This window comes from Malaclemys terrapin, chromosome 1, assembly GCF_027887155.1.
Source record: "Malaclemys terrapin pileata isolate rMalTer1 chromosome 1, rMalTer1.hap1, whole genome shotgun sequence".
Lineage (NCBI taxonomy): Eukaryota > Metazoa > Chordata > Testudines > Emydidae > Malaclemys > Malaclemys terrapin.
In genome coordinates, this window is record NC_071505.1 from 341,912,724 (window position 1) to 341,925,054 (window position 12,331).

Here is a 12,331-nt window from a genome sequence, read left to right on the forward strand (position 1 = left end):
ATCCAACTAGCTTTAGGCTTGCGGAAAGCAGATTCAAAGGGCAGGGGGGGTAATTGTGTATGTGAAGGGGTGTTACACTGACTACTTTGGTTGAACTACATCAACCTTTGAGTCTCATGCCGGCTGCATTTTCTTAGTGACATTTTTAATGACCTGTGTAAACGGCAAACATATGGGGGAGGAAGGGGACGCGAATGAAAAAGGTACCATTTCTGCATTGCATCCTTAACTATTTAGAGATCTCTCTTGCCTCTGTTCAGGTTGCATTAGATTAAGGAGCAATGGAGCCTTTAACCCTAAAAAAAGAACAGGAGTTTATTAATTTATTAGTCTCTAAGGTGCCACAAGTACTCCTGTTCTTCTTTTTGCGGATACAGACTAACACGGCTGCTACTCTGAAACCTTTAACCCTAGAAAATCTTGTGTCTTAGCTAACACAAGATACAATTTGTTTATTTGGGAGTCTGGTTTATTTAAGGTTGGGGTTTTTAAAATCAGACTTAATGCAGGAGCAGTCTTGCTAAACGCCCAGGGTTATCTGAACCAAATATAGGAGACTAAGTGACTTGAGGATCACAGAAACGTCTGGTCTGGTTTGTTTTGTTTTTTAAAAACCCAAACCTCTCTGGTATTACAAGAATGTGCAGCCCTGCTTTGTTCCTGAGAACAGAGCTGCATGCTGCTCATTTACATAGGCTTATATCTTAATGGCAGTTACACTAGTCCAGTGTTTGGAACCACTGTCGTCTAGAGGAGTGTGCGCAGCTGAAAATCAAAGGGCTGTCTCTTTACATTAACACGCCTGCCGACTTGGGCTGCTGTCTGGAGCTGGCTTTTCTTTTAAGGCTTCTCTCTTTGCCTTTTCCTCTTGACCTGGCCTCGTCAAACACTTTCCAAACGGCAGTGGGCTGGAGATTAGACCAAAGCCAACTCAATATTTTGTCCGGCCATTGTAAATGGAAGCACTATTCTGAATAATAAAACACCACCAGTAAAAATCCCAAACCCTACAGCGTTGCATTAAGGATGCGGCAGTGTTGTGAGGTGTCATTAGAACTGAGGCGTAGAATCCCTGAAGCTAGTTGTGTTGATCAGAATACACCAGCTGGGTAAAAAGCAGGGGAATGAGGATAACTCAGTGGTGGGAGCACAAATCCTAGTCAATTGCCCAATGGAGCCAATGTTCGTAACTTTGTCGCCACTATCTGCTGACTGAAACGTTTGTGGGCTTGCACCAGTTCTTAGAAAATTTCTCTGTATCGTGTATCAAGTTAGCCCAGTACTGAGGCATTACCAACCAGGGAGCCAAGACTTGAACTGGGGCATTGCAGAATGACCTACCCTATCGTCTCCTAAAGATTGCTCCAGGGCAGCGTGGAGAGACACTAGTGGGGTAGCACGAGGCAAGCTTACACTTGCATTACTCCATATGCCAGATCCATTCGGGGACTAGACAGCTTCCATCTCCGGGCCAGCTGGATGGTTGTGCTGTGCTCGGCAGAAATTCAGCACAAACCTACCTGGTGACTCGGTACTTTCTGGTTCAATGAAGACATTGCGGAATGCCTCATCCTGTGACATCACAACTGCTGTGGCTTGGATGAGTCGCAGTGGGCCTGTGGTGTTTGTGATATCACATTTGGGGCTATCGTCACTGAACCAAGGAAGTTCCGAGTGGATTTCACAGAGCAGGTGCGTGGTGGAAAAGGAAGTAACGAATGTTTGTGCTGACTAGTGGGGCCGTCCAGCACAGAGAGCTTCACTCTGCTCCATTTTAGGTTCACTTAAAAATACAGTGTAAAGTTCCAGACTTTCAAAAACGTTCAGCACCCAGCAGCTAACACTGTTCTCAGTGGGAACTGAGCCCCTGAAAATCTGGCCTAGATCCTCACATAAGGCCAAAATAAATCTCATTTCACAAACCTGCCATCACTGAGTTAGCTATGGGGCTGTCCCTTTACATTTTTTGGGGGGGGGCTCTGGTATATTTATACCATTCACATCCCAAAGCCTGGTGCCCTGCTAATGAGCAGCACTTTCCAGTTTCGGCTACCTGTTGCCCCTCAACTGTGCGCAAGTCTTTCTCCTGGTTGTACGGTCTGCCCTGGTCTGGTTTGTTTGTTCCTCAGGATGGTTCTCACTGCACATCTAGCACCCAGGCCTGTAAGCTGGTATGCGCCTGCAGGAGGGTGGTAGGTGTTTGGCCTTTTGACTATTTGGAACAAGCCTTATTGAGTGTATAGCCATTGGAACTCAAACTTGGGAGCGAATAAAGCTACGTTCAGTTCTAGCTGGGAGTGGGGCAGGGGGAGCTTTGTGACCTCATATCATTTACTTCTTTCCTTTTAAAAAATTGCAGTATGTATCTGCTAACTTCCTGAGAAGTTGCTGAATGGCCTCTGTGTCCTATAGTTCTGTATGAGCTTCATTCTGTTTGTATCCCGTTCAGTGTCCCATTACTCTTGTGCACAAACAATAAAGCATTGTGAAAAACCTCCGTTAAAAAACTCCTTTTTTTCCATTTAGTTGTGATATGTTTGCCTCTCTTCAACTGCTGAAAGCGGATGGATGTACGTCTTGTCTGCCGTCAAGTCACTCTCATTACTTGATCAAACTTAGTTATTTTCCAGTAACTCATGGAAGTCTCTTGTGTTTTGTAAATGTTCTGAGTTTCCTTCTCTATCCATGATCCAGTGTGACAGGAATGTATCAAGGGGAAATAATTCTCCACATAATTTGTGCTTTTTTTTTTTCTGCTCCTCTGATTGGTTATCCCCATCTGTATAGAAACATCTGAAAGTAATAAATGTGGCTCTCTGGCTGTTAAATTACCTGTACTGTGGTGTGTTGGATTGTGTCTCTCTTAACACCCTATGCACTTGCATTGCGCCTTCCCGCCGAGGGTCTCTGAGAACATTAGAGTCAGTACTGAGTTCAGGTTGGGAAGAGTTAACCCCATTTTACAGGAAGGGGAAAGTGAGGCACATAGGTTGAGTGACTCCCCTAATGAGGCTGTGGAAGAATTGGGAATAGAGTCTAAATCTCGTCTTGTGCTCAAACCACTTTTGCGTGTTCTGTTATCTTACAGAATTTTTCAGCACTAGTCACTGTCAGTAGAACGATAAAGCTGTAGCACTAAACCACAAGGAGAATCCAAACTTTGCCCCACCCTCACCCCAGTCACATTGCTAACTCGCCAGCAATTTAGGGTGTGTTTTCACTGTGGAACAGTCGGGTGATTGGCACCCAGGTCAGCCTCAGCTGGATGTGAGCAGCCACACTGCAAAGCCACTCAAGCTCTTGAGTCCTCTGGTGCACTCACCCGTGTGTTGCTAGGACTGCGTGGGGTGCACCCCATGCATCTTTGTGCTGTGATACACTAACTTGCTTGATGAGTCTTTCCCAGGGGATAGTGGGGGACTGTGCCCTCCTGGGCACGCAGAGGGAATTATGAGAAGGCACTGGAGGGCTATCAGTTAGCCTCCGTGCAAAGTGGGCAGGTTTCTAGCCTGAGAAAAAGCGCCTCTTGGGCTTTAGTCTACAGCCCCAACTCACAAGGGGTGAAAGCACCACTTAACTCAGGTGGCAGGGCTTTGTGTGTGGACAGAAGGGTGGTTAGGGGCAACACCCAAGCAAAAGCATGAGTGAACTCTGCAGTGAAGACATAATACCCCCAGTCACATGTCTAGCTTGCATATACACCTACCTGCCTTCTGAGCAAATGCACAGCCATGATCTTTGTTTGTTATCCACTTATCAATGAAGCACACACTATTTGCTTGAAGTTGGGAATATTCGAACTACAGAATAGATCAACTTGGAATTACCCCTCCCCACGAGAGCAAGTGGCTACAGGCTACATCTTATCATTCTCTCTGGCTGCGCTGGACAGCCAAGCTTTGTAGAAGTCTAAGCAAAATCTACTGTGGGGACATGCTACATGCGGTAGGTTGTTGTAACTGACAAAGTTTCAGCCTCTGTGATAATCCATGAGGAGAGCTCCAATACCCAGTAGCCAGAGAACCCAGACTGACAGCTGTATTGCAAGAGTAATGAGGTGGCTTCTACCTTCTGACTCCCAGTCCAGTGTCCTAGGCACTAGACCTTGCTGCCGGCCATAGTTAATGTTGTTTGAGATCCTCCAAAAAGTGTCTGTAAAAACAGGGCTCACTGCCTCAATAGCCCAGCACCTTGTGTGTACCCAGTCTGAGCAGGGGCTGGGTGCCTCACTGCGTATCACAAGGTGTTGGCGCTGCAGAACCAACCTGCCATGGGGAAAAGGAACTAGATTTTCCTCTGGTTCCCACCTCCACCAATTGCTCGCTAAGTTCTGATGCACAGCCAGGTACCCCCTAGTGGGCCTTTCATATCCGGGTTGAGTTTGCATGGGCTGCCAGTTAGAAAGCACATCGCTGCACCTCTAAATGCAGGAAACAGGGCCGACCTCTGCCTTTGTTAGTGTCGCTTTCCCGTCCGTAACCGTGATTTAAAACTAGCTTTGACAAAGCATTACAAACATCTGAGGGTGGCTTCTGTACTCAGAGCAGTTGGATTAGAACGGGATCTTAAACTTTCTCCATAGCATGGACCACCGTGTCCCTCTCAATGGGCTGTCATGGGGTGAGTGGTACCACAAGCTTAATAAGGATAGAGAAATTGTATCATAGAGCATCTCCTCTGCTATTCATGACTGTACAGACCCTACCTTTCTTTCCATTCATGAGTGAATAGGCCTCACTCCCACTCCTGCCATTCACCATCATAGGGGCCACCTGGCACCTGCCCACCCGTTTACAAATATACAGTGAGGCTGCTGCGGCAACAGCAGCCGTTCCTTAAAGGGAAAAGTCAAATCCGGGGCGGCGGGAGAATGTATCCTCAGCTCCTCTTAGTGTGGTAAATAGCTGGAAATAAGGAAAACCACCATCATGGGCCCAGCCAGCTCTCCATCATCCACAGATCACAGCATCATGGGACGAGCCAGCTCTCCACCCATAGATCATAGCTGGGACCTTCCTCTGTCACATAGATGACCTTAGACATTTCTTCCTTTCTCTAACATATGTAACATGGCCACAAGGTGGTGCTGCCCTCTGGCTTGTTAGACTTCTCCTTGCGATTGATGTGCTAGCTCAGTTCAGGTTGGCAGGCAGGCTGCATTGAATAACTGGGATTTCCTAGCTGTAAATGTGGAAATAATTAGTTTGTTTTGGCAACATTTGAAACAAAAGGACCATTGAGTCTCCATTAGCTACTGAACCTCCCATGTGAAAGAATAAGAACATAAGAACGGCCTTACTGGGTCAGACCGATGGTCCATCTGGCCCCGTATCCTGTCTTCCGACAGTGGCCAATGCCAAGTGCCCCAGAGGGGATGAACAGAACAGGGCAACTGATCGAATGATCCATCCCCTGTCGTCCAGTTCCAGCTTCTGGCAGTCAGAGGTTAAGGGACACCCAGAGCACAGGACTGCCTCCTTGCCAAGTAGCTGACTCTTGTTTATGTTGTGCAGTGCCTAGTGCAATCGGGCACCGATCTTGGTTGGCCTCTTTGCACTCCCATGATACGAATACTGAATAATAAGAGACAAGATAGGTTAGTTCCAATGGCCATGTTTTTCAGGATGTGCTTTTTTTCCAGTGACTTTCCACATCTCCTAGCTTGACTCATTGTCACACGCTGGGACATAATCCATAGGGACCTGCACTACGATTCTCAAAGCTGGGGGCCCAAACGGAAACTCTGAAATCTGGATTTAGGCACCTCGGAGAAGTGACCTGATTATTTTTTTCCAGAGGTGCTTGGCATGCCTCGATCGCATTGCAGCCAAACAGGAGCTGGGGGTGCTCAGCGGCGCTTCTACAACCCAGTCACGTCCGTTGTGTTGCCTAAATACGGGCTCCAGGAGCCACCTCCTAAGCACCCAGTTTTAAAAGCTTTTGCCCTGGTTTCCAAAAGTGCTGAGTATGTCTAGCTCGCATTAATTTCTAGGGGGAGTGGTGGTTGCTAGTCCCCCTGAAAATCAGCCTAGGTAGTTATACACCACATACTGGCTTAGGAGGACATAAGGTCTGGTAGATGACTTCCAGGAGTAGCCTAGGCTGGGAGCAGACCGAACCCATCCCTGGCCAATGATGCAGTGCCATGGAAGCTCTGCACTGATCAGCTGGTGCCGCGGAGGATGGCATGCGATCCCCATCTCTTAGCAGGACTAACAGCACTGCGCTGCCATCGCTCCTGCCCGTCGCAGTGTGGGTCGCTTGGCACAACTGGATTTTTTCACCATTCTGAGCTAGATCAATGTTTATTTTAAACATTTTTTAATCTGTATCCATTTTAAGTTTTCACAATGGAGCAATGGGTTTTAAGCATTATTTTGATCAATTTAAATGTTCACAGTTGCAGGAATCATGCAAGGGTCAGACAATGGGAGGGATCAGACCATAATTATTTAATGACAGGAGCTGGTGGGAGTCAAAAAGTTAGTTTTATAACTCTTAAAACACAAACTGTCAGCATCACGTGTCAAAATATACAAAGGAAATAGCCTTAAATCAAACTCTAAGAAGTTCTGAAGCAGCATTTTTCTTACTTTGCCTCTCCATACATTTCAGTTATTAGTGATGAAAATAATTTTTGTTGGATTGTGTGTGTATGGTGAAATTGATGTTGTGACACTGTACCCCATTGTAACACCCTGGCACCCCCATATTCACCACTGTCATACTATTGTGATATGTTTTGTACAAAGTATGCCTTGAGAGGTATCATTCCAAAAGTCTTGATCTGTTGAACATTAATATCCTGTTGGATTGTCTGTGCTATCGTTGTTGGGGAAGTTATGAAGTTTCGCTCTGTGTGTTACTGAAATATGTTGTAAGATTGGAAACACCCACAACCAGCCTTTCACGTACAACAATGGAGAAACCAGACAGTCCTTGGTAGTGTGGATTCCCCTTAATGGGCCATCAACACTATCACTATTCATTGTATACAATGAATAGACTTCTCAGAAGGAGCACGTAGACAATGGACACTGATTGACTCGGGTCATAGCAAAAGCTCTTTCCAGCAAGCTGGAAGAACCTATAAAGGAGGGGAAGCGACAGACATTTACTGGCAAACATTTACTGACAGACCTTTACTGGCAAAACTCGAATCCTTCCAAGCCTACATGTAAGTAACAGGACAAGCGCATCGTACAAGCCTGAATGAAACTGGGCCCATCCACAGTGAGACACACGATACATGCAATGAGAGGTCCAGGCTGAGCAGCTGTTTTCTGTGATCAGTAAAGCTACAGCAGGCTGGAGTATACATTTATTCTTGTCAAAATATCTGCATGGGAAGCAGCATGGCCTGGTGGACAGAGCACTGGGCTGGGAGATCTGGGTTCCCAAACCAGTGCTATTGTCTATTTGACCCTAGCCCAAAGCCTCCCTATGTGCCTCAGTTTCCCTTTCTCTCCCTTTCCCCTTTTTGTCTATTTAGCCTGTGAGCTCTGTAGGGCAGGGTGTTTGCTCAGTGCCTAGCACAATGGGGCTCTGCTCCTGGTTGGAACTCTACGGGCGCCTGGTTTTGAAAAGGAGCTGGCTGTTTTCAACCACAGTTGTGTTCACACCACTTTTCCCGGGCCAAGTGCTTTACCGATCTCTAGATTCTTCCTTGATGCTTCAGTAGAATTACTCCACCAGTGATGAAATAGACATTACGGATCAAGCCGCCCTCCCCTTGCTTCTGCAATGGAGATAAATACCGTCATCCCTGTGTACAGAGGGGCCAGCAGAGCAGGAGAGGCCATGAGCCGGCCAGAGGGAGGCAGCGTCAAAGCCAGGAAGTCAGCTGACCTGTGTCTCACCCTCTGGAGGACGGGGATGCTGATGAAACTGATCTCCCAGTCCTGTGTGGCCCTTGGCTGCAGAACATCAAAGGCTGATTAGCCAGCCATCTCCAGGGGCTTTGCAGGTGCTAATTAGTCCAGAACCAGCCCTAAGAACAAGTGCAGGGCTGAAGCAATAACCAGGGCCGGCTCTAGGATTTTTGCCGCCCAAAGCAAAAACAATTTTGGCCGCCCCCATTTTTTCTTATCCCACCCCCGGCCCTGCCTCAACTCCGCCCCTTCCCCAAATCTCCAGCCCTGCCTCCTCCCCCCAGGCTCTCAAGCCTGGGAGGGAGGGAGGGGGAGAAGCGGTGCCCGCGCCGTAGCCACTCGGAGTCTCCCCCTCCCTCCCAGGTTTGAGAACCTGGAGGGAGGGCGAGTAGCAGCGCGCGAGCGGCAGCAGCAGCGGAGGTGAGCTAGGGCGGCCGGGGCACATTTTTAGGGGCGGCATTCTGGCGCCGGCCATGCCGCCCCTAAAAATGTGCCGCCCCAAGCACCAGCTTGTTTTGCTGGTGCCTAGAGCCGGCCCTGGCAATAACTGCCAAAGATCATGGAAATCTCTGATTGGCCTATTCAGTCACATGAGACCTGGCAACCATCTCCATCCTAGGCTGCAATTCCCACTGTCTCTCGCAGGCTAAAGGATACCAACAAAATGAAAGAGAAGGCTGGGGGGGGGGCCTGAAAGCAGAACAAATACCCACGTGCTTGGAGTGGGAGGAGCTGCTCTGCTCTGCTCCCGGATCACCTCTGTGGTCAGACCGCAGCAGGGCGGGACCAGCCCACCTCCAAGGTGCAGGCACCGTGATCTCGGTCTACTGGGCCCAGCTCACTGGTATCGGAGTTGTGCTGCCTGACAAGGGAAATAGAGACCCCCTAAAGAACAGACCGACCCCCTCCTGGTTTCTAGGCCAGTCCTGCAAGGAGAAGTTACCTTGTGAGACCTTGATGGAGGAGTAGGAAAAGCTCAGGAAGCCTATGGGCAAGTGGAGAATTAAGGCCAGGCCCTCCGAGGAGCTGGGCAAGGGAGGGTACGTGGTAGAAGGGGAGGAGTTAGCAGAACGGGGGAGTGAGACTAGGAGGGGAGGGGAGGGAAGGGAAGGCTGGAGAGGAACATGGGGGTGAGGGGAAGGGGGGAGGGGGAAAGAGGAGCCAGACTGAGAGGGAGTCTGGCTGCTCCGCACCTTTGAAAATCAGGCCCCTTGTTTAGGTGTCTAAATGTGCAATGAGGAGCCTCAGCGTGAGCGCTGGCATCTGAAAATCGTAGCCTAAGTGACTTGCCCAAGGTCCCGCAGTGAGTCGGTGGCAGAGCCGGGAGCAAAACCCAGCTCTTCTCAGTCCCCCACTCTCATAATATAAATGTTAGCGGAGCCTTTTAGCTCCTGCCGACTTCCAGCTATTGGGGGCAGGGACAGGTTAGCCAATCGCTGCCTCTACCAGGGGAATTGTCTGGCGCTGGCTGCTGGTGGCGACACCTTATCTGGACTAGATGAACCAGATGCCGCGTGGCCGTTTCTCTGGGGCTGCAGAGAGATCTCTGGCCCGGCTCAGGCAGGAGGCCAGAGCCGGTGATCAGAATGGTGCCTTCTGGCCTTGCTATCTATGGAGCGGGCCAGAGCAGGCCCTGTCATGGTATCTGTGGTACTGTGCGCTTGTAGCAGCCTGGCTGGGAATGCGGAGGAGCACAGATTTTCTGACTCTAGTGGAACAGAGACTCGGGCCTCCAGAATCGTATCCACTGACCCATCCCAAACCTCGGCCAAGGGCCGGCGTGAGCTTTACGCGGTGCTGCCGGGCTCTGACTGTAGTGATCAAGCGGTGAGCAGGATTAGCTGGCCTCTCTGTGCATGATGATAAACCCAACAGCTTTTCCAACTCCCTTGCTTCAGTGCCCTCTAGTGTTTCTAAGCATACATTGCGCTTGTTTCCATCTGCTTTGTTCGGTTGACCCCAGACACACCACTTCAGGTGATGGCTCATTTTATCTGAACTGGGATCAGTTGCCGACCACCCACAGCTCCCATTTCATTCCAGTGCAGTGGTAGTTGCCTGTCACCTCTGCAAAAACAGCCCCACTGAGTCTGGAAAAACGGGCTAGTGAGGTGCTCCCAGCCCCTCTCATCAGCTGGCAGCCAGTACCGCTCACCCTGAGTGATCAATATGCCTGTTGATCCGGCTTGGAGCCCTGTGCTGCGGCATGCCTGACTCCCCCCTGGTAGGAGAGGGCAGCCCAGCCCCAGTGGGGGTTGATAGGCCTTCTGGGGGTGCAAGCAATGCAGGACGGGGCCCTTAGGAATCTGCTGCCTTACAGCCAGTCTCCTTGCCTAGTCACCAGGTGCTGCTGGGGAACCAGCCTCGTGGCCTGCCTCCCTGCTGAAGGCTCCTTTACCTTCCAGCCGCACAGTCGCAGGTGCTGCAGCGCCGGCCAGAGAAAGGGATCTTGTATCTGGTGCCCCGTGGGAGCTCAACTCTCACACAGGCAGCGTTGAATTCCTCTCCGGGCAGGCTCAGAGCCAAGAGAGAGCCCGCACCGCTGGAATGCAGGCGGAGCGCGTGCCTGTCTGCTCCATGCAGCGTCTCTCTTTCCTGATCTCTCTCTCTCTCTCTCTCTCTCACACAGCCAGACTCAGGGCCAGCCTGGCTGCCCAGTGGCCGTGACATTCACTTTCCCCTTATGAGCTGCTTTGTGAGAAGCTATTCTATGCAGGCTGTCTGATAAAGGCTGCTTGTCAGGGCGGGAGTGAGGGGCTAAGCCACCCCCACCCCCAGAACGAACATACATCTCCTGCTCCAGCACACGGCGCTAGGTTAGAGCCCAGAGCTCTGGTCTTCCTGTCTCTGCCACTGCTCTGCTGGGTGACCTTGGGCAAGTCACTTCACCTCTCCATGCCTCTGTTTCTTCCCCGGCCCTTTGGCTGTCTTGTCTATTTGGATTGTAAACTCTTTGGGGTGGGAACTGCCTCTTACTATGTGTGTGTACAGCACCCAGCACAGTGGGGCCCCGATCTCCCTTGGGCCCTTTTTCAGACAACGCACTGAAAACTGCCTGTTGCTCAGTGAGGACAAATGACGGGGCTGGCTGGACAGCAGGGCTTGGGCTTGATCCAGCAGGTCCCTTCCAGTCTGGTGTGAAATGTCCCGCTCCATTGTCTACTATTAGGAGGTTCTTATGGAGCATTATTATGTATATTACGGTAACACCTGCAGGCCCTGATTAGTATCAGCCCCATCCCGCAGGCAAGGGCACCAGTGCTTACTCTGTGGCCCTAAAGCACCGGTGCATACTCCATACACAGGTCTGATTGCACAGCCTTGCGCTCCCCCTGGCCTTACAGCCACAGATTTTGGCGATGTTGGGTGATGTTGTGCAGGCAGGCAGTGCGTTGGCACAGAGCGGAGACATTGGGACACAGAGTCCCAAGGAAGAACGCTTGTGATCCAGGGGCCTGAGGCTGAGTTGTAATAAAGTTGCACGTGCTGTACAGGGCATGAGTTCCTACACCAGACAGTCCACTACCAGCGCTGGGGATACGGCAGCCACACAGAGTTGTGTCTAGCTGCTTTGATGAAGGGCAGCCCCTGGGCCAATAGTCTGAGCACAGGATTTAGGATTCCCCTGTAAGCTCTTTCTGCTTGAGCGGCCCAGCTGTAAGTTAGGGATGATAATTCACACTCATCTGTCTCTCAGTGGACGCCTGAGGCTATCTGGGCTTCATAAACCCCTATGTCTCTGGAGCGTATTATGCAGCAGCCCAATTGAGGAAGTTATTTTACAGCTCTGTGTCCCACTCTTTGCCACTAATGGTAAGTTTTGGCGTAGCCTGTGGCCATATCAGGCCAGCTCCCCAGCACGTCACAGATTGTTCCATCAGCCTCTGCAGATTCATTAGAACGTTCATTAGAAAGGGCTGGTGAGCATCTAGCCCTTCTGACTGTGAAGGAAACCTGAATGCAGGCCAAGGCCATGCTCTCTTGCTGAGTCTGCAAACAGCCTATGCAAACTGCCCCCATTCATCTCAAGGAGATGTTAACCCTGGATCCTACTGGTTGGTATTGAAATGCATCCTTAACTATTTCAGTGCTGATCCGTTTAGCAGACACGCACAGCTATTCTGGGGCTGAGGGGGCAGATTTGGGGATTGTGGGTGGAGCTTGAGTAAAGTATTGCCTGCCTCTTTCTTTTCTTTCTTTTCTCTTTCTGAACCATGACACCAAAAACATTCGATTACTCGCTCATGTACCATGCAGGGCCGGCACTTCCACGAGGCGACCCTAGGCGGTTGCCTAGGGCGGCAGGATTTGGGGGGTGGCATTTTGCCACCCTTGGCAGAAATTCAGCGGCAGGGGGTCCTTCACTCGCTCCAGGACCCGCCACCGAAGTGCCCTGAAGACACAGCGCGGAAGGACCCCTCCACCGCCGAATGCTCAGAGGAGGAGCGCTGCTGTCTAGG